At 45.8% G+C, this 22,628-nt stretch overlaps 1 long non-coding RNA gene across 1 annotated transcript in view; it reads right to left on the bottom strand.

Moving 5' to 3' along the window:
- Positions 1-22,628, bottom strand: part of LOC129048816 (uncharacterized) — a 43,087-nt gene that overhangs the window by 19,431 nt on the left and 1,028 nt on the right. Inside the window, exons 2-3 of the long non-coding RNA XR_008511489.1 lie at positions 14,199-14,272; positions 11,286-11,400 (exon numbers count right to left, since the gene is read on the bottom strand). This is a non-coding gene — a long non-coding RNA (uncharacterized LOC129048816). The remainder of the gene's footprint in view (positions 1-11,285; positions 11,401-14,198; positions 14,273-22,628) is intronic.

Below are 22,628 nucleotides of genomic sequence, written 5' to 3' on the forward strand. Positions count from 1 at the left end.
ATTCCAAGGATTTGGGGAGCTATATATCAGGAAACAGAAGACCAAATATATATTTCACAGTATCACACACACATACTCTCTTGATCACAGGTGAAGTTTTGCCCAAAGCAACAGAAGGGAAGCAGGCTTCTATTCTCACAGAGGTTTGGGTCTGGTAGATACTAATAACTTCTATTCTCTGATGCTTTGTAGTAGGGCAGACATTAAGCATTTCATGTGCATTTTTTTTTTCTTTTTGAGACAGGGTCTCACTCTATCTCCCAGGCTGGAGTGCAGTGGCACTGTCACGGCTCACTGTAGCCTCAATCTGCAGGGCTCAAGCGATCCTCCCACCTCAGCCTCCCGAATAGCTGGGATTACAGGCATGCGCTACCATGACCAGCATATTTGTATTTTTTGTAGAGACGGGTTTTTACTATGTTGCTCAGGCTGGTCTCGAACTCCTGACCTCAGCCTCCCAAGTAGCTAGGAATACAGGCACATGCCACCACAGCCAGCATATTTTTGTATTTTCTGTAGAGACAGCATATTGCCATGTTGCTTAGGCTGGTCTTGAACTCCTAAGCTCAAGGGCTCCACAGGCCTTGGCCTCCCAAAGTGCAAGGACTAAGGTGCAACTGCCACACCCAGACTTTCATATGTATTATCTTATTTAAGCTTCACTTTACAAGTGAGAAGGGCAGCCTTGGCTCAGAGAAGTTAGGTGACTTGCAGCAAATCACATAATTGCTAAGTGAGGGATCCAAGCTTTAGCCCCAGGACTATCTGACCTTGGGTCTAAACTTATACTACTGTATTTTTCGTTAAGTCAGTCAGAGTTCTATCGTTTGACAGAAAGTATAACCTTCTTTTAAGGCAGAATAAGACCCTCTGCCCAACCCTGCTCTTTCTTTCTCCTCCGCACTAAGAAGACAGGGAATACAGTAGAGGGTTTTGGATTGGGATAGTGGTTGCAGAGAAGATCTGGAACTAAAAATGTGGACCAGGGGTAGAAATGGTGGTGATTCCACTAAACTTGGAAACACTTAACAAGACCCCATAACATGCAAGATATGCAAGAAATGGGGTACATTTTCTATACCAGTGCCTTAAGTAAAAAAAATTCCCTATTAAACAAATGATTTAGAGAAGACAGAACCAATTATATATATATGTGTGTGTGTGTGTGTGTGTGTGTGTATTCTAACAAAGGTTGTTAAAATCTTAAAGTTAGCGGTGGGAGAAAACAATAAAAAAATATGAAATCTCCCTATGTGAATAAACTAATTTCAAATACCAAAGGTTGGTTTTTGGTTGGGTGAGTCTGTTTTTGCCTTGATTAAAAAGAAGTGATTTTTTTTCAGCCTAGTTTTCCTGGTATGAAAGGCAAGAAGGAATGACATTCCATAACTGTTATAGAGGTGAAAACAGTTTTATTTATTGGTGGTCATTACCAGCCTATAACCAGGGCACAACCGTCTTGGTAAACATTTACCAAGCATTAGTAGAAGATGATTCACTAACTTTTAAAACTCTTCTTCCCTTATATGCATACTAATACCGTGATATCCTTAGCTTTTAAGTCCATATATACAGGCACAGGTGCGAATAAATGCAAACACATCACTTGTAGTGGTTTACATAAGGGCTTGCTAGTTCAAATGAGGTTGTTAGTTTTGCATCTCAAATTAGTTCCTGTCAACCCAGCAACTAAAGAAAATTCCTTTGTGAAAAAAGTTCCCAAGCATGACCCAGTAATTGTTTTGACGGATTTTCAATGAAGGGTGAAGTACCATGCTATGTAGCCTGTGGGCATTCCATAAATATATTTTGACTGATTCTGTTAACAAACTACATAGAAAAAACCAAATACTTACTATCCAATCCTCTTATATTGTTTCCCATAGGCTCTGTCTGTTAGTGTATTTATAAGCATTTAAAGTGTATAAGGGAGCTCTGGCAGTGAAAGTGAACTGCCCAATGCAGAGAAGCACTCTGGGCTGGAGGGTTTTACTTAGTCTAAGATTTTCTTTCTTCTTTTTTTTTTTTTTTTTTTGTGAGACGGAGTCTGGCTCTGCCGTCAGGCTGGAGTGCAGTGGCACGATCTCGGCTCACTGCAGCCTCCGCCTCCTGGGTTCAAGCGATTCTCCTGCCTCAGCCTCCCGAATAGCTGCGAGTACAGGTGCATGTCACCATGCCCGGCTAATTTTTGTATTTTTAGTAGAGACGCGGTTTCACCATGTTGGCCAGGATGTTCTCGATCTCTTGACCTCATGATCCACCCTCCTTGGCCTCCCAAAGTGCTGGGATTACAGGCGTGAGCCACTGCACCAGGCTACTTAGTCTAAGATTTTCAATGTGCACCTGAGATTTGCCCTTTCCAAAATGAGGAAGAGGCCTAAAGCTGATCAGCTGAAAGAAGTACTAAGCCCTGCAGGCTAAAAAGGTAATGTCCCACCTAGGCTAGAGGACCTGATGTTGGTATAGTGAATTTTCTGTCTTCTATGTAAGATATAGATCTGCTCTGACCTTGACGTTGTGAAGAAAGCTACTATACTGTCAGTATTTGCTGTAATATAGCCCTGAGATGAGAAAGGTGTGTAGAACAGAAATCTTCACTGCCCTTCTCCCAAAACATTCATTGACCCCTCCTGTAAGATATATATAATTAATATTTTTTCTAGACAGAGCTCTGTTGCCCAGGCTGGAGAGCAGTCGTGCAGTCTTGGCTCACTGGAATCTCAGCCTTCCAGGTTCAAGGTTCCCAGGTTCCCAGGCAGATTCTCGTGTCTCAGCCTCTTGAGAACTGGTGCTACAGGCACGTGCCGCCACACCTGGCTAATTTTTATATTTTTAGTAGTGATGGAGTTTCGCCATGTTGGCCAGGCTGGTCTTGAACTCTTGATCTCAGGTGATCCGCCCACCTTGGCCTCCCAAAGTGCTGGGATTACAGTCATGAGCCACCGCGCCCGTCCTGCATTCTTGCTGTCTGTGTGTAACCCTTGCCATAGTTATATGATTTAGGTTGAATTTAATTTCTACGTTGACTATGATCTGAGGGTCAAGGTCATTTGGGATAAAGGAGAGATCAACCACATGTCCACATACTGCAATTGAGAATTTAGTAAGAAGGCCCCGAGTAGATTCCAGAATTATAATCAAGCTTTCATTTTTAGTTTGAGGAAATTTCAATATGGGCGACAGAACAAAGAACTCGGGTGGTGGGAATTAACTTGGTAGGAATTAAGAGGGTGCCTGCCAGACGGGCTGGAAGCGAAGGAAGCCATGTGCCTGCAAAGCTGTTTAGGGCTGCCATGTGTTTATGCGGTGGCAGAAACCTCTGGTCAGAAGTTAGATTACTTACATTTTTCTTAGGTAACCCATTTTGTTACATCCACATCTTTTCCGTCTTTCCAGAAGGAAAAAACTGTCAGCGAGCCCTTCCTCACGGATCAGGAAGCTCAAGGGATTACTCAAGTACATTGGCGGCAGTTACAAAAATATTTTCTTTTTTTTTTTTTTTGAGACGGAGTCTCCCTCTGTTGCCCAGGCTGGAGTGCAGTGGCGCGATCTCGGCTCACTGCAAGATCCGCCTCCCGGGTTCATGCCATTCTCCTGCCTCAGCCTCCTGAGTAGCTGGGACTACAGGCGCCCGCCACCACGCCCGGCTAATGTTTTGTATTTTTGTAGAGACGGGGTTTCATCGTGTTAGCCAGGATGGTCTTGATCTCCTGACCTCGTGATCCACCCGCCTCGGCCTCCCAAAGTGCTGGGAATACAGGCTTGAGCCACCGCGCCTGGCCTACAAAGATATTTTCAAGCATTGTTCTCCCTACCCCAAATTTCTGAGTCATTTAAGTAGAGAAACAGCTCTTTTGCCCCGGCTCATATATGAAAAAAGTAGAATTCAGGCCAGGCTTCAAGTCTAGGGATGATTCTCATTAATGAGGTTAGGTCTGCCACCTGGTGGTGAGAAATAAAATGCCACCTGATTTTCTCATCTGATCTGTCCATATACCACACTTAAAAATTCCACTTTGCAAACCCATCCTTAACCTCTGACTTGGGATGTGCTTGCTGCCAGCCAAAAGTTCCCAACTGATGACAATGGCACCGACACCTTGGGGAGAATTTTTAAGCAACCATCTGGAACTCAATCCCTTAAATCACATTTGAAGTGTTTTAGAACACTGGTAGGTGGATTTACAACACTTCAAATGTGACTTAAGGGAGATTTTAGGAGAACAAGGTTCTCTTAAAGAGGAAAGAAAGCACTAATTCATTCATTAGTACACAAACTATTGTGTAAAAAAAAAAATCTATGCTCATCAATTTGTAAACAAATGTGTAAGACAATGCCCCGCTTCATCAGTGACAAAGAGGCAGGAGTGGATAACCAAGTTAGGCTGGGAAAATAAGAGTAATTCTTGCTTCCCGTTGAAAGGCTGAGGAGAGTGCAGAATCATCTGAGGCCATTAGGGGGAGTGCTAAGTCTTCAGAAACACACACACACACACACACACACACCACACACACACACACACACACACACACACACACACACACACACACACACACAATCGAATTCTGGAATATGAATTCTGGACTATGTCCACAATTATTTGGGGATTTAGCCTATGGATCCCTCACAGAGGGTGAAGATACCCCAGTACCGTGGAGAGCTTCAGCTTCCAGTAACCTCCTCCAGCACTGAAGACTTTAGCTCCTTCCTTTTTTCACCTGCCCCTATTTTCCTTTCCTTGTAAGCCAGTACTCTCAAAGTGTGGCCCCCAGTATCACCACTGTCACCACCTGGGAAACTTTCAGAAATGCAAAATCTCTGTCTGTACCCCAGATCAAAGGAATCAGAAACTGTAGGGCAGGGTTAATAAGGCCTCCAGGTGATTTTCATGCAAGCTGTGAATCTCTAGTCCAGGGGTGTCCAATCTTTCGGCTTCCCTGCCACATTGGAAAAAGAATTGTCTTGGGCCATACATAAAATACACTAGCTAAAAAAATTTTTTTTTTGGCAAAAAACCTCATCATGTTTTAAGAACATTTATGAATTTTTGTTGGGCCGCATTCAAAGGTGTTCTGGTCTGCATGCGGCTCATGGGCCGTGGGTTGCATAAGCTTGCTCTAGTCTTAGGGTGATCCTGTGGGCACAGACCAGGGAGACTTGTCGGAGTGGGAGCTAAGGGGAGAAGCAATGGGTCCTAGAAGCCAATCTAGTTACCCAGCCCAGCCCAGAGTGTTAGAGGGAGCAGAGAACAGCCACAAAGGGAGGTTGCAGACGTTTTTGCCAACTGAGCACCAGCTTTGTGGACACTGAGCCCCCAATCACCCTTGGTAACAAGATCTTCAGATGGGAGACTCAGTCTTCAATTAAAGCGACACTAGAGAAGAATCCCTACAGTACCCAGAGCAAATAAGATAAATAGGGCTGTGTCCACCCCACCTGGGCGCAGCTCCAACTCTTTTCACTCCTTTCCATATCCGCGGAAAGCACCCCTGACACACGCATATTTGTGGATGGGATACCTGGATTGAGAGCGAACTCCATCAACCACCCCCCCGCCTCCTCCCGAGACACTGCACCCTGCTCCCTCCTCTGCTGGAGGAAATGCCACTTTCCAAAGGAAAATACTATTTAATGTGCAGAATTACAGTACACACAATACTTATAGTATGGCAAGTATTAGCCCTTAGTATTTTTTCTGCCACCTTTTCCCATCTCCCCATCCTGTGTGCCTGTGCCTCCTTACCTTTCTAGCACAAAACAGGCACTTAAAAAATAGTGCAGAATGAACAGCTGAAGCTTGCTTCTACTATCTTCCATATTTTTCTCTGGCTGCTGTCAAAAAGCACCAGCACAGAGCCAGGGTGGCCGACTTTGTCACAGTCTCTGCTGGAAAACGATTTTTTTTTAGGGGGAAAGTCATAAGCCAATGCAGGCATGTCCCTGCCCCCTATTCCTTCTCCCTGCACGTGGGCACACAATGGGCGGCCGGCAGAGGTGGGGGCGTGAGGAGCACAGGCTCCGTGTGTCCAAAGTCCCGGGTCACCTCAGCCTGGAATCCATCTAACTCAGCTGCAAACCAGAAGACGCGGCCTGGGAGGGGCGCAGAGCCCTCCCCCACCTCCCCGGGCTGGGTGACTGTCAGGCCGCATCTGCTCCAAATTTATGGCTCCTCCTCGGGCCGCCTCCGGCCTCTCCACGGCCTCTTTACCAACTGCAGCCCCAGCTGAGACCCCTCCCGCGGGGAGGGAGGGAACACGAAGCTCGGCCGAGGCTGGGGGCGGGGAGCAGGTGTGAAGCGGGGTGGCAGCGGCGCGCGGTCACCCTCCACCGCGCCGCGGAGACCCGGCGTCACCCCCACGCGCACACAATAGCGCGGGGGCCAGGCCGAGGGCTGCCCATTAGCGGCTGATGGAGGAGGCGGGAGCCGGGCAGGCCGCCTAATCCCCGCACGCGGACACCTGGGTGGGAGCGCGGGCGAGTGGAGGGCGCGCCTGCACGCAGGACCCCGGGCTGGGCAACTGCCTAGACCGACTCTTGCCAAACCCCCCACGCCAGCGCCAGTCCGACGAACAGGAGCTGGTCCAGCGAACAATAAAAGGACCCGGGGCTGGGGAGGGATGGAAGCGCCCTTGGAGCGCGCAGGCTGCAGGCGCCCCCGGCAGCGCCCCCGCGCCCTCCCCGCCCGCCCCGCGGCCGCTGATTGCCTATTGTACGTCCCCTCTGCGGCCGCCCGCGCGATGCACTCAGCGAGCTGGCCCCTTAGTTTCTAAATGAGCAGCCAGCGCCGCAGACAAGTGCCAAGGGAAGGGTAGTTCACTGCGTGGGGCGGGGGTGGGGGGGTGGTTATGCAATAAGACAAGAGACCGCACGGAAATAGCTCCGTGCCGGTCTGCAGCACTGTCCTCACGTGCCTTCGGACAAGGGGACTTTCACTCTCTCCCCTCCTCTGCCCCAATCGCTCTGTCTGCCTGAGATTGACCACCCTCTTCTCTAACCCGAACTCCGCAGGGGAGCCTTCAGCCTTTTATTATTATTTTTTCCTGGGTAGTAGATGCCTTTGCCTTGGCTGGGCTCTGGAATGCTCAGGTAAAAAGTGGGTCTGGCCGGATGCAGTGTGTATCTTCAACATGGAGGCTAGAGAATTGGATAGAGGAGCAGCGCTAGTCTGTGACAGCTCCAGACACCCTGCTCCAAGCACCCCAATCCTAAGCACCCCAATCCTCTGGTGTCTTCCGTCTCAGGGAACTCTGGCTGGTCGTCATGGCTTTGTTTAATGCTCCTCTCTGCCACACTATCGCGTTCCCTGTGGGATGGGAACCTCTGGGAAAGGACCTGACAAGGGACCAGAAAAAGGTTTGGGGAATCAAAGCCTAGTAATATGGGGTCCCACCCACTGATGGTTTAGACTCACTGGCAATTTACAGTTGGATGGAAGCTGAAGTGTCATCAGATTTAGAGGCCACAGTCTGGCAGCCTGTGGACCAAATCCAGGCCACCAACACATTTTGGTCCATAAAGTGTTTTTTAAACTTTCCATCATGAATAATAGCATATTGTGGATCATAAATATATATAAATTAGTGAGAAGGCTATAATGAACCCCCATAGTCCCACCACCCAGTTTCAGCACTTAATCTATTCAAAGGCAATCTTTCTTCATCTATTCTCCCACTCTCCTCCAGAATTTGAAGCAAATCTCAGAAATCCTATCATTTCTTCTTTAAATACTAAAAAGTAGTCCTAAAACATAAGAATTCTTTTAAATAGCATAATAATATCACTATCACACCTAAAATAATAATTCCTTGTCCTCAAATATATAGTTAATGTTCAAACTTCCCCAATTGTCTTATTTTTCTTTATTGTTGTTCAAATTGGGATCCAAATGAATCTCCGCAGTGCATTCTCTCCTTTAATCGGATAATCCCCCAGTTAATCTCTTTTTTTCCTTGAAATTTATTTGTTAAATAAACCAGATCATTTGCTCTGTAGAATTTTCCACAGTCTGGATTTTGTTAAATGTATCCCCATGGTGCCATTTAACATGTTCTTCTACCTCTACATTTCCTGTAAATTGGTTGTTAGATATAGAGGCTTGATCAATTAATGCTTGATTTTTTAAAGAGTAATTCATAGACCATAGTTTAATTCGATCCGAAGTAATGTCTGCTTGTCAGTGATGACCATTGTCTAGACCCATTATTTCATTAGGGATTGCCAAGTTGTGACATTCTAGTTCTATGATTCACTCTTCATTTATGAGCTTGAATACTTCTCTAAAGAGAATCTGTCATCAATGATTTGTTTATGCAGAGGTACACGTCAAATAGGAAAGGCAGGATAAATGCTTGATTCTTTCCCTTATTATTTATCAAAATAATGAGGTGATTCCTCACATTCCCCTAATGGTGACCAATGATTTTTTTTTAAATCACTTATGAACTAATGGATTTAAATATATCTCATGTGTTTCAAACCAAGTATATTTTGATTGGGCATTTTAAAATTAGGAGATGTCATATTAAAAACATTGATCTCTGGCTTCTGTTGAAGAATATCTGGCAACCTTGTGCCCTTTTCCAGCAAGACTAGAGCAGACTTTGGCTGAGGGGCACTGCCTCCTTCAGCAGGCATTCATTCTTGCCTTGGCATGCTTTGATCTTCTTAGACCCTGGACCCTCTGCCCTGCAGGAGTAAGTCTGTAAAGCAGATCCAATCCAAGTCTCTCACCTTATAGATGAGAGAGCTGATGAAGTTGCTTACCTATCTGAGACGGGAAGACAAGTCTCCTGGCTGCCTACCAAGATGAGGGTAAAGCAAACAGGGAAAACCAGCTGGTTTCTGCCTCACCTGCACGTTGAGCTGGGCCAGAGACCTGGGACCACTTCAAGATAACCTTCCTCCCCATTTCCAAACACACCTTGCAGAGGAAACTTGGGAATATTCCAAACTCCACTCTCTCTTTTGCCTCCCACATCCAATCAGCCATCTAGCCTGCTAATTAGCCTCCCTTCTTCCATTCCTGTCTTCCTCCAACTCATCCTCCTCACTCTCAATGAGGTTTTCCAAAACATATGTCTAACCATGTCACTCTCTGGCTTTAAAATCCGTCACTAACTGCTCATTGCCTTTAGGTTACATCGAAGTCAACATTAGCACAGCACACAAGGCTCCTCATGTCCTGGGCTCTACCATGGCTAGCTCCTTACCTCATGCTGTCTCCTTGTCACAACCCTGTCCTCCAGCTGGATGGAATACCCACAGGGCTCTGTGCACACAGTTTTGTCTATGTTATGTCCTCTCTGTATTTGCTGTTTACTCCTTTAAACATCCACTGCTTCACTGGCTGGCTCCCACTTATAGCTTAAGTCCCACTCCAGGCTTTGATCTTAGGAAAAGCCTTTTTGGCAAACCTTGACTGCATTCCATGTCCTACTCTGCACTTCCATGGCATTCTGGCTGCCTTTAAGATGAGGACCTTGCCACTGATGGGTTGTTTTGTTCTTTGTTTGGTTTGTTTTTTCACTTGTTTCCCTCCTGGCAGGTGTGGAAGTTTCCTGAGGCCTGACAGGGTCTATGTCTGTATCTCCAACTCCTAGATCATGTTCCCAACCATGTTCCCAATGCACAAAGTAGGTGCAGGCCAGTAAGGATTTGGTTAGTCAATGAAATTAAACAAAAGAGATGAAGATTTGTGGACTGTTTTGGAGAGAAAGAGGATCCCCCTTCCCTGCAAGGGAAGGGACTTGATGCAAACGACCGCCTGGCAGTAGGCTCGCTGGGCAGATGCCCAGGAGACATTAGGGCTGCCTGGGGCTGAGGTAATATCCTGGGAGGCCAGCCGGGTCTGCAGCTCTGGCTGGGTCACGACCCGGGCTCTGCATGGCTCGGCCATCCTCGGACCTGTGCATGCATGTGTGCATTTGTGTGTGTGCGCGCGCGCGCGCGTGTGTGTGTGTGTGTGCGCGCGCACACACACAGCCTCGCCAACCCCGCCTCCTCCCGCTGGGAGGATAATTAAAGCGCCAAACGGCCGAGCGGGCGGGCAGCGTTCCCGGGGGCGCATTTCATCGGGGCTGATTAATGAGGCCGGGGAGTTAATGAGGAGAAAGCTAAACGCAGGGAGCTGAGCCGAGGAAGGCCTCTCCGAGGCCCTGGAGGGGGCCCTCCGAAGGCATCTCCCGCCCTCTCTTTCTAGTAGCGGCTTAGCGCAAGCCACATGGTGCCCCTGGCTCCTCTCACCGCCTCAAGCCCGGGGGCGGGGGGAAGAGGGGTCACCCCAAGTCATGCCAGCCGCAGTGAAGTCGGTCTCCTCCGCGTGTGGCTAACCCGGCTAAACAGCAAAAGAGCCTGCCTTGCCATCTAAAACACAACAAAGGACCTCAGGAGACCGCGCCTTTCTTTTTCTCCTCAGGGAACTTTGGGCACGGGTCCCAGACCACCTGCAGATTGCATTCCAGATCCGAATTAAGGATCAGCTCTGCCGTGCCAACCGAGTAACCTTAGACAAGTTACTTAGTCCTTTGAGCTTCAGCTTCCGCGTCTGTAAGATGGGATCACACTCCTTACCCGCCCTAAAAATGGCTTTCAGTGAGTGCCAGACACTACTCTAAGCACTTGGCGTGTATAATCTTATTGATTCTTCCCAACAACTCTAGGAAATAGGCTCTGTTATTATCGTCTTTACTTCAGAGATAAGGGCACTGAGGCAGGGAGCAGGGTCTTAACTTGCCTGAGGTCACACTGCTACTTGCCAGGAATGACCCAGCTAATAAGCAGTGGAGCCAGAAGTGAACACACACAGGCTGATCCCAGAACCTGTGTCCTGTCCTTAGCATAATGCTGTGGTGCTAGTTCTCAAGGAGGGTGTGAGCATCAAATCATACCCTCAAATCCAGAGAGGGGCTTTGTTTTTGTTTTTGAGGCACAGTCTCACTCTGTCGCCCAGGCTGGAGTGCAGTGGCACAATCTTGGCTCACTGCAACGTCCGTCTCCCGGGTTCAAGTGATTCTCTTTCCCCAGCTTCCCAAGTAGCTGAGACTACAGGTGGCCACCACCATGACCAGCTAATTTTTTGTATTTTTAGTAGAGACTGGGTTTCACCATGTTAGTCAGGGTGGTCTTGAATTCCTGACCTCAAGTGATCTGCCCGCCATGGCCTCCCAAAGTGCTGCGGTTACAGGCATGAGCCACCGTGCCTGGCCCAGAGAGGGACTTTGTACACTGTAAAATGCTAAGCAAATGTGAGAAGAAGCAATTATTATTACTATTAATATTAACTCACCAGGCTCTGTGGCTTGTGCCTATAATCCCAGCTACTTGGGAGACTGAGGCAGGATGATCACTTGAGGCCAAGAGCTCAAGACTCTCGTGATTCACATTCATTCCCAGTTTTGAACCTAGAGTGGAGACAAGGCAGTGAGGGATGGAGCCACTGAACAGAGAGAGAGAGCAGGCAGGGTGATGGTTTTTCCAGCAGTCCGTGTCCTTGCGTCCTAACTGCAGCAGTAGAGCTGACAGTGACCTCTGCCTGACCTCAGGCAGTGACCCCCATGCCTTCAACGCACACCCCCAATACACACTCTTCTGTGGTCAAAACACGGACACACCAAATGTTCCCCATCTCCCTACAAGTGGCAGAGGAGTAGTAGCCTGAATTTTAAGAGAGAGCATGGTGCAAAGGGATGAGGGTGAGTTTGGACTCAAATGACCCATGTTACCATATGAATCTGTCATCTACCAGCTGTGTGAGCCTGGGTGAGTTGCTTATCCACTCTGAGCCTCATCCTGCCAGTTGGGAATGGTAGCTGCTCTCCCTATGTCGCAGGACTGCTGTGAAACGGCGAACAGGAAGTTCTGGATGTGAAAGGACATTGTCACTTTTTGTCCTTGGTTGGAGAGTGCAGGTCACTCCCCTGGGACATGCCAGGAGTTTCTAGCAATAGGCAACAGGGCAAAGAGCCTGAGCCCTCCCGTGAATACCCTTCCTCTCCCCCTAGTAATCTGATTTTGGGATCTACAACTCCACATTGATCTCCAGTCAAGAATGATTTGAGACCAGAAGCCAATCAGCTCCAACCAAGTCTTGATGAGTTTGAAATGAGCCAGTTTCCTCTGGATGAGTTTCTTCTGCTGAATCAGGGAAACTGAGGCTGCCCAGGCCAACCGAAAACAAATCAGTCTCCCCAAGCGGAAGTCAGACACTTCCACCTTCCCACCAGTCTGACTCTAAAGCCCCCAGCCCTCAGTAATGCTTTGCACCATCCCCCCTCCACTGTGGGTGCCACCAGTATTGGCAAAAGGGGGAGCATTCATAATTTTCTCCAAAGGAGCTTGTGTCTAGAGAAACCAATATTTAACATCCCCATTTACATTGAAAGCGTGATTCTGATTATGAGATGGTAATGAGAGGATTAGGCAGAGGAGAGGGCCCCCCTGCCTGCCGCCCCCTCCTGTTCTTCCCTCCATCACCCTGCATTGCGCAGGGTCTTATTCCTGGAGGAGGACGTGGGGAAGGGGTTGGGGCACTCCCACTGGGAGAGCATCAGGATGCCAGAGCAGGGCAGGGGTCCTTCAAGACCCCAGGTGAGAGCCCCTTATTCATGTCTGGAATCAATTAGCCTCAGAGGGGGTGACGGATGAGATGCAAGACACCTGACTCTGGTCCTTCCCTTGCCTCTCCCCTAGACTGAGCCCCTCTGCTCTTGGATTCTGCCTGGTATTCCCGACAGGTGTGTTTCTCACATCGTTCTTTGTTTCTGAGGTGGACAGCTGAAGTCAAAAAGTATGTTGGGGGAACTTTTGCTTGGCTCCTGGCTTCTCTGGCTGAACCTCAAATCCCACTCCTCTCCCCTAAATTCCTTGTCTCTCTGGAATGGCATCCTTGTCCTCCTTGCCCCAAACCCTGTTTTTTAACCAGGCAGCAGTTTATCTCTGGCTTTTCCTATGGGGCAAGGGATGAGGGATGAAGAGAACCCAAGGGGGTCACCATCCTGAGGCCCCGTTTGTTGGTGGACAATTGCGCTCAGACGGGATATTTCAGTGTGTGATTGTGGTCACGCCCCCCGCCTTTTGTGCCCCTTTCAGAGCCAATCTCCCAGGTCCAGATGGGTTAATCCATAATGCAGACGAGCAAGTAACTGGCTGTCAGCCCAGCCCCCAGGACCCCCTCCCTATTAGTGCCACTGCCCTAATGAAGCCCAGCTTGGAGAGCCCCCTTCTCAATGAGGCGCCGGCCCCAACCCAGGCCGGCACACATGTGTCTCCGCTGCTCTGCCTGAAGCCTAGCTCCCTTTAGGGACCCCGAGCCCAGCCTCCCCGGGGTGACCCAGCTGCCAGGGCTGTGGAGGCCCGGGGGGAGGCTGTGATGGATGGGAGGGAGATAGTTAATAGGGCCCAAAACACATGGGCCCTGTCTCCACCCTCCACACACAGACACTTTCACAGCTTCCACTGACAGCATCCCTGGTCTTTCTGAAATAGCCCCATGGAATAGTCCCCACTCCCATCTCCAACATAAGTTGTGCTGAAATAGGATTTAAATGGGGATTATGAAGCTGCTTTTCTGGATACTGGCCCAAGTCATTGCTACACAGCCAACCCCCAAATTCTGCCAACGTCAGTCCTCTTGTAGATTTTGAGCAGAAATGGCTCAAGGCAAGTTAAACAATGAGCTCGACCTTCAGCCTTTCATGTCTCAATCAATATGTGAATCTTGTGCCAAGAGATGTTTTTTTCCTTATATCTTGGACTTCCACCTCTGCTCTCTCTTCTCATCCACTTTTTTATATTTATTTTTTTTTTGAGACAGAGTTTTGCTCTGTCACCTAGTCTGGAGTGCAGTGGTGCAATCTCTGCTGACTACAACCTCTGCCTCCTGGGTTCGAGTGATTCTCCTGCCTCAGCCTCCCAAGTAGCTGGGACTACAGGTGCACACCACTATGCCCAGCTAATTTTTGTTTGTTTGTTTTTTGGTAGAGACACGGTTTCGTCATGTTGCCCAGGCTGGTCTCAAACTCCTGACCTCAAGTGATCCACCTGTCTTAGCCTCCCAAAGTGCTGAGACTACAGGCATGAGCCACTGCACCCGGCCTCTCTTCCTATTCATTTCTGAACCAATTATTTCGAGGCAGGACCAGCCCAACAGATGAGGCAGGTGTCTGTAGAGAAGACCTGCTGTTTGTGAGAGCTGCCTTACCTTGTCCTAGGCACTGCCTTTCAGGTTCTGAGCTCCCTGCCTCTGGAAGGATTTGAGCCAAACCTGGATGATATCTGTTTAAAATATCATAGAAGAGAGGTTTGGGGAGGATGTTTGCAAAGAAACTACACTTCTGTGATTCTCTGCACTTACTTCCTATTCCCAATTCTTTGTTCCCTCTTTCGCCCTAATACAAACAACTGGCCTTGCTGGCTCTGGTGCCAAACCAATGAGGGGAAAGAGACTCTGGCCTCTGCGGCCTTGGGCTGCCCTATGATGCCCACAGAGGCAGAAGCTTGGGGTGCTAAAGGGAGCCAGCCGTAATCTGCCTGCCCACCTTCCTCTACTTCACCCTTTCTAAATGATAATTGTATATTTTTCCATTATTAATTAGGATGACAAAATATTCAAAAATGGAGGAAAGATGGAAAACTTGTATACATTCTCTCATACCTAATTCCACCATTGGTTATACTTTGGTTTATTTTTCATTCCATTTTTTTCATAGGCACATTGGAAATCATTCAGCATAATTGAAATATTTACTGAATATCTTCTATGTGCCAGGCACAGTGCTTATAATTTTTCCACCTGGATTATAACTCTAGACCCATTTCTGTTTCCTTTTCCTCTTCTAATGCCAGTGTAATTGCCTTGGAATAGGTAAACTTTCTCATCATGGAATATTTGGAAGTTTTCACATTTAGAGATACAGGACCCTGAGATGATGGAGATTAGAATCTATACCGGGCTCCAAAGTCACAGTGAGGAATCTTTTTATGATTAAGACCACGAAGAGGAAAATAAAGCCCTCATCCTGATAAGTGGAGGGCTCAGGGATTGAAGGCAAGTGACTCTGAGAAAAGTCTAGCCCCATTTCTGATTACAGGAGGGAACAACGCTGGGTGGTGAAATACCATTCAGAGGTTGCTCCTAGGAGATGCTGAATATTTATGAGCTATGCAATCAGGACTTAGGAAGTAAGGCTTAAAGAATAAACAGGCAGCAGGATGGGGGTAGGGGAGAGAGACATGGAAGAGAAGCCATAAGAAATGGAGAGGGACACACAAAAGGAAGGAAGGAGAGAGGGAGTATTTCTCATGGCTTGTCAGAATGGTGACTTCTCTCTATGCCCGTAAAACCTAGATGCATCTCATTGTGTAGATGGGGAGTGAGGTTGGAGTGAGGCTGGACTTCCCAGGGCAGACTCTGCTTCTTTGTGGGAATCCAGGGAGATCTTGGAGTCATCTTTACTGCAAGGAATTGAGATCCAGAAGTCAGTGAAAAGGAGCCCCTTACGGGGGCTCAGTGTGAGGCAGTGGAGGCTAAAGATCAATGTGAGGCAGTGGAATGAGGGACTTTAGGGTCAAGAGATCCCTGCAGATAGTGCAGAAAGGTCCAATATTCAACGAATACAAACAAATCTAGGAACGCACACACAAGCACACAGAAACAAAACAATAAAGACTCAGTGATGTCAGATGGAAAATCTTTCATATATGCATTTAACACAAAAGCATTTCCCTCTGAATGGAAATCATTAGAGGCATGGGAATATTCCTCTTTAATTGAAAAGTGGGACATCCTCTGTAGGATGTAGGGGATTTGAAGATCTTAATTGGTCCCTTCCTTTGTGAATTTGATCCTCACCTACAGAGAAAGACAGAGAAAAAATGGAGGGGTGTGGAGGAGGGATGTGGGAGAGAAAGGGAGAGAGAGGAGAGAGATTAAGACAGAGAGGAATAAAGAACAGAGTGCATTTCTGACTTTCTTGAGACTGAAAAAGTGTCAGGAATTAAAGAAATGGCAAATACAGTAATCCCTATCAAAATACTAATAACATGCTTCATAGAAATAAAAAACAATTCTAAAACTTTTATAGAACCTCAAAAGATTTTGAAAAGCCAAAGCAATCCTGAGCAAAAAGAACAAGGCTGGGTGCAGTGGCTCAGGTCTGTAATCTCAGTGCTTTGGAAGGTCAAAGCTGGAGCATCACTTGAGGCCAGGAATTTGAGTTTGAGCCCAGTCTGAGCAACATAGTGAGACCCCCTCTCTACAAAAAAGAAAAAAAAAAAAAACCAGGCATGGCAGCACAAGCCTGTAATCCTAGCCATTTGAGAGGCTGAGGCAGGAGGATCCCTTGAGCCCAGGAGTTTGAGGCTGCAGTGATCCATAATTGTGCCACCGCTCTCCAGCCTGGATGACAGGGACCCAGATTCTAAAAGCAACAACAAAGCTGGAGGCATCATACTACCATATTGGACTTCAAAGTTTACTACAGAGCTATGGTAACTAAAACAGCATGGTACTGGCATAAAAAAACAGACACATAGCCCAATGAAACAGCATAGAAAACTCTGATATAAATCCATGTGTTTATAACCAACTTATTTTCTACAAAGGTGTGAAGAATATACAATGGAGAAAGGACAGTTCTTTCAATAAATTGTGCTGGGGAGACTGGATATCTATATGCAGAAGAATGAAACTGGGTCCCTATCTCTCACCCTACACAAAAATCAAATCAAAATTGATTAAAGACCTAAAACTATGAAACTACCAGAAGAAAACCTTGGGGAAATGCTCTAGGATATTGGTCTCAGCAAAGACTTTTTGTGTAAGACATCAAAAGCATGGTCAACCGAAGCAAAAATAGACAACTTGGATTACATCAAACTAAAAAGCTTTTGCACAGCAAAGGAAACAATCAACAAAGTGAAAAGACAGCCCACAGAATTGGAGAAAATATTTGCCAACTAGCCAGCTGACAAGAGATTACTAAGCAGAATATGTAGTTCAAAATCTCAATAGAAAAAACCAAATAATCTGATTTTCAAATGGGCAAAAGATCTGAACAGACACTTCTCAAAAGAAGACATACAAATGGTCAATGGGTATATGAAAAAATTTTCAACATCACTAATCATCAGAGAAACACAAACCCAAACCACAATTCATTATCATCTTACCCCAGTTAAAATGGCTTGTATCAAAAAGACAAGCAATAACATACCGGTGAGGATGTGGAGAAAGCGGAACACTCGTACACTGTTGGTGGGAATGCAAATTAGTACAGCTACTATGGAGAACAGTATGGAAGTTCCTCACAAAAGGAAAAATAACACTACCGTGTGTGTGTGTGTGTATTCCAAAAGAAAGGAAAGCAATATACAAACAGATGCCTGCACTCCCATGTTTATTGCAGCACTATTCACAATAGCCAAAATACGGAATCAACCTAAGTCCCCAACAGTGGAAGAATGAATATAGGAAATGTGGTACATATACACAATGGGATATTATTCAGCCATAAAAAAGAAAAAAACCCTGTCATTTGCAACAACATGTAGGGAACTGGAGGCTGTTATATTAAGTGAAATAAGCCAAGTACAGAAAGACAAATCTCACATGTTCTCACTCATTTGTGGGAGCTAAAAAAGTTGATCTCATGAAGATACAGAGTGGATTGGTGGTTACCAGAGACTGAGAAGCGGGCAGGAAGTGAACGAAAGGGGAAAAAAAGGATATTAATATAAATATATTTATGACCACTGAACTGTACACTTAAAAATGGTAAAGATGGCAAATTGTGTGTATTTTACTTCAGTTAAAAAAAAAATGAACTTCTGCCACACAAAAAGAGTTTGAAATTAAAGCTGAATTTTTTTTTAAAAAAAGAGCAAAAGAGCAAACACAAAGAGTACCAGGTTTAATATGGATAGGTGGACGGGACTAAGGGATTTAGGAACTAAAAACAGAATGACAGAAAAAGATCCAGAAGTCTTAGTGGATTACACTCAGTAATATAATGGTAGGAGTCATTCTGTTACAAGAAATATACATGAAAGTAGAATGTGTGTGGAAGGGGGAGTAGGGGGAGTCTTCCTTCTGCTATACCTGCTATACAGATGCAGGTCTTTCACAGAGGTGTGGTATACGGTATTGAGTAAACATACAAGTGTACAGTCAGCCTGAGTTTAAACCCTGGATGTTCTATGTCACAGCCAAGTAATTTTGGGCAAGTTATTTAGCCACTCTGTGCCTAAGTCTCCTTATCTATATAATGTGGATAATTTTTTGTTTCTGTTTTCTTTTTCTTTTCTTTTTTTTGAAACGGAGTCTCGCTCTGTCACCCAGGCTGGAGTGCAGTGGCCCGATCTTAGCTCACTGTAACCTCCACCTCCCAGGTTCACGCAATTCTCTTGCCTCAGCCTCTGAAGTAGCTGGGATTACAGCTACTTCCATTTTTAGTAGAGACGAGGTTTTACCATGTTGGCCAGGCTGGTGTCGAACTCCTGACCTCAAGAGATCTGCCTACCTCGGCCTCCCAAAGTGCTGGGACTACAGGGGTGAGCCACTGCAACTGGCCAAAATGTGGATAATAATTAGTCCTGGTCTTAGAGTTATTTGGAAAATTAAATGCATGTTAAATAAAATGTACAAGAGGCCATTCATTTGGACTGAGCTCCTGCGCTAGACCCAACAGACCAAACCAAGATGCAATTACTCAGGCTGAAGTTCCCCAACACCAGCCAAAACTAAGGTCTTCATCTGACTTTCAAAGAAATCAGTGGGGAGAGAGAGACAGGTAATAGCCAAATCCCCAACCGACCAATTTTAGCAGATGTGATAAGGAAGTCCCCTCTGCTTTCACCTTTACAAGAAAAGTTATGTTGAAAAGATCAATCTGCTTTTTAATTTTCTGTTTCTGCTTTCCTCAGCCCCTTTGTGTCTATAAATCAAACTCCTCTGCTCGGCTTATCAGAAGACTCATTCTATTTTACAGAATGAGGTGTCACCCAATTCTAGAACCTCAAATAAAAGCCAGTTAAGATCTTTAAACTATTTGTTTTTGGTAATTTTGTCTTTTGACATGGACGAATACATGTACAGCACTTAGAACAGCCTTCACAATAGCAACTTCACACTCATGTTATATATTAAAATTCAGGTCTTTGTTAATGTTAAATGAACACCTACTATAAACCACACATTGTGTTAGGCACCAGCGATAAAAGACAAATAAGATACAATCCCTGCACTCTATGGGGAACTTGAAGCTTATGGGGAAAATATACATGTAAGCAAACAATCAAAACATTGCTTATTAAGTTATACAGGAGGGAAATAAACCAAGTGGTCTGGGAGGATCATACAGTCTGAGAGGGTCAGGAAAGAGTCACTAGTTAGTTAACTGAAGCTGGATTGCTAGAATAAAAGGAATTCAGAAGGTGGAGAATGGAGAGGAGAGGGCATTTCAGGAAGAGGGAGAAGTAAGAGCCGAGGCATAGAAGTACAAAGGGTACCACACAGCCCAGAAAAAAAGGTGGTTTGGTGCTGGAATATAGATACCCAAAGAGGGGTCAGTTGCGGTGGCTCACACTTGTGATTCCAGCACTTTGGAAGGTGGAGGCTGGTGGATCACCTGAGCTCAGGAGTTTGAGACCAGCCTGGCCAACATGGTGGAACCTCATCTCTACTAAAAATACAAACATTTGCCGGTCATGGTGATGCACGCCTGTAGTCCCAGCTACTTGGGAGTTTGAGGCAGGAGAATCGCTTGAATCAGGGACGTGAAGGTTGCAGTGAGCCGAGATCACGCCACTGCACTCCAGTCTGAGTGAAAGAGTAAGACCCTGTCTTAAAAAAAAAAAAATGGCCAAAGGGGATAGAGTTGGGGTGGGGAGTAGTGGAGAAGATCTTGGAAAGGCAGTCAGCACCCAGACTATGGTGATAACGTGTGTGCCACCTGTGTGGGTCTATCCTACAGGACACAGGAAGAAGCCTTTATAATTTTTAAGTAGGTGAGTGACATGATGAGATCTGAACATTAGAGACAAGCATGTAGCTCGGTGTCTGGCACTTAGTAGGTGCTTAACTACATGGGAGTTGAACAAATATATAGCAACTCCTTGCAGCATCAATGTAGAGGGTGGATTGCAGGGAGTTAGGAGGTTTTCATGAGAACCTGAACTAAGACAGTCACAATGGAGATGGGCAGGAGGTATAGGGTTGATGAAATCCTTCTCAGAAATTCTGGAGTGGCATGTTCAGTTTGGGGTTCAGGGCTTAAGAGGGGTATGGAAAAGCTAGAAAGAGTAAAAAAAAAAAGATCCTGTTTACAATTGTAACACAAAAATATTATTTATTATTATTGGAATAAACACCAAGAAGTGATCTAGAGCTAAATTATGAAAATTTAAAAAATATTAAAGACTATAAGAACAAGGTAGCTGTTCTATCTTTCATAACTGTGCTATTGGACTTAGTGGGATTGCCATCCTCCTTGCTCTTCATTGTTAAATCTGAACCATTCCCCTTTCACCCTCCCTAAAAACTTCCCATCTTTGAGTCTAATGTCATAAGACACTACTATCTGCTGTCTCAGTGCCACTGACTACCTCCTCCCGGGGTCATTGCACCTCGTTCCCTGCAGAGTTTACCTCCCAGCTCACTTTCACTCTCACCAACTCTTCCCCTGCTCTAATTCTTGATTATCTCAAAGCATACTACGACAATTCACCTAATATCCTTGCTTCTTAGTTTTGTGACCTCTGATCCTCCCACAATCTTGTTGTCTACTCTACCTTAGCCATTCATTCCTGCAGTAATACCCTAGTAAACTGTCATAACCAGTAACTGAACTTCTGCATGATGTCAGTTTCAAGCATTCTCATTTCTAGTCACTATCTCATATGTTTTCCAGTTCACTTCTTCTGGTATTCCAATTCCAACAAATCTTAGGCCACACCAAGACAATCCATCGATCTCAATTTCTTTCCATTGATTTAATTTTCTTTTCACTGCTGCTCCTTCAATTTATTGACTCATGGCTCTACTTATCTCCTTACTTAGTTTAGATTCCCATGGTCAATCATCAGAATCAGTTTCTTGCTTACATCTTCAACTTCCTTGCCTGTCTCTCATGTCTTTGAGCTTGTCTGGCTAACCGACAACCTTGGGCAAATCCAACTTTCTACCTATTCTTCACTGCACCCAAGCAACTGAATGTACCTGCAGAAAAATGCAAAACCATGCACATTGGTCTCACTTTTAATTTATGATCACTAACCTGAAGCAGACCTCTAATGCTGCTTAGGAATATATATTTTAGAGACAGGATCTTGCTCCATCACCCAGAGTGGAGTGCAGTGGTGCAATCACAGCTCACTGCATCCTCGAACTCCTGGACTCAAATGATCCTTTTGGCTTCAGCCTCCCGAGTAGCTAGGATTACAGGCACATGCCACCATGCCTAATGTTTTCATTTTTTGTAGAGGTGGGGTTTCACTGTGCTGCACAGGCTGGTCTCAAACTCCTGGCCTCAAGTGATCCTCCCACCTTGGCCTCCCAAAGTTCCTGGGTTATAGGTGTGAGCCACCATGCCCAGCCAATTTTACTGTATTCTATAGCTGTAAACTGTCCTGCTTTCCTTCCTGACTCTCAGATATTTTCCTCTCTGCTCAAACTTTCATCACCTCTTCACCTATTCTTACTCCTAGCTGGTAATTTTGTTTCCTACTTCATGGAGAATAGAGATGCAATCAGGAGAGAACTCCGATTGGCTCCTAGCCCCACATCTTACCACCTCCTTGTGTCTGTGTCCACACCCTATCCTTTGTCCCATTACTGTGGATGAAATATCTGTGTCCTGTCTCAGTGACTCCATTCAGTTATGCTCTAGACCCCATCATCTCTCCTACCCAGGGATATTGTTCCAGCAACTCTCCCCTCTCTTCTCTGTATCATAGGTTTTCCCTCTCAATGACCTAATTTTAGTCAGCACATAAACATGAGGTTGTTTCTCTCATTTTGTTAAAATTGCTGACCACATTTCTTTTTCAACTATCTCTTTATAAATCTCCTTCCCATTTCACCAAAACTCTAACTTCTGTACTTCCATTTACTGTTAAGTCCACTCCAGTCAGATTTTGCTTTCACCAATCTACCAAACATGCTTTTAACAAGGTCAACAGGGACATCCATATTACTAAATTCAATAGTCGATCAGTCTTCGTCTTAGCTGTCTCAGTCTGCTTCGGCTGCTATCACAAAAATGCCAAAGACTGGTTGGTCAAAACAACAGATATATATAAATATATATTTTACACGGTTATGGAGCCTGGGAAGTCAGACTCAAGGTGCCAGCAGATTCAGTGGTGAAGACCTGCTTCCTGGTTCATAGACGCTGTATTCTCCATGTGCCCTCATGTGGTAGAAGAGGTGAGAGAGCTCTCTGGGGCCTCTTTTATAAGGGCACTAATCCCATATATGAGGGCTCCACCCCCATGACCTAATCAACCCCCAAAGGCCCCATCTCCAAATACCATCACTTTGGGGGTTAGGAGTTCAACATCTGAATTTTTAGGGGACACTGACATCCAGTCCATAACACTAGTTGGTCTTACTCCACTTTACCATTGGTCACTC

Source organism: Pongo abelii, chromosome 9 (assembly GCF_028885655.2).
Source record: "Pongo abelii isolate AG06213 chromosome 9, NHGRI_mPonAbe1-v2.0_pri, whole genome shotgun sequence".
NCBI classification, from domain to species: domain Eukaryota; kingdom Metazoa; phylum Chordata; class Mammalia; order Primates; family Hominidae; genus Pongo; species Pongo abelii.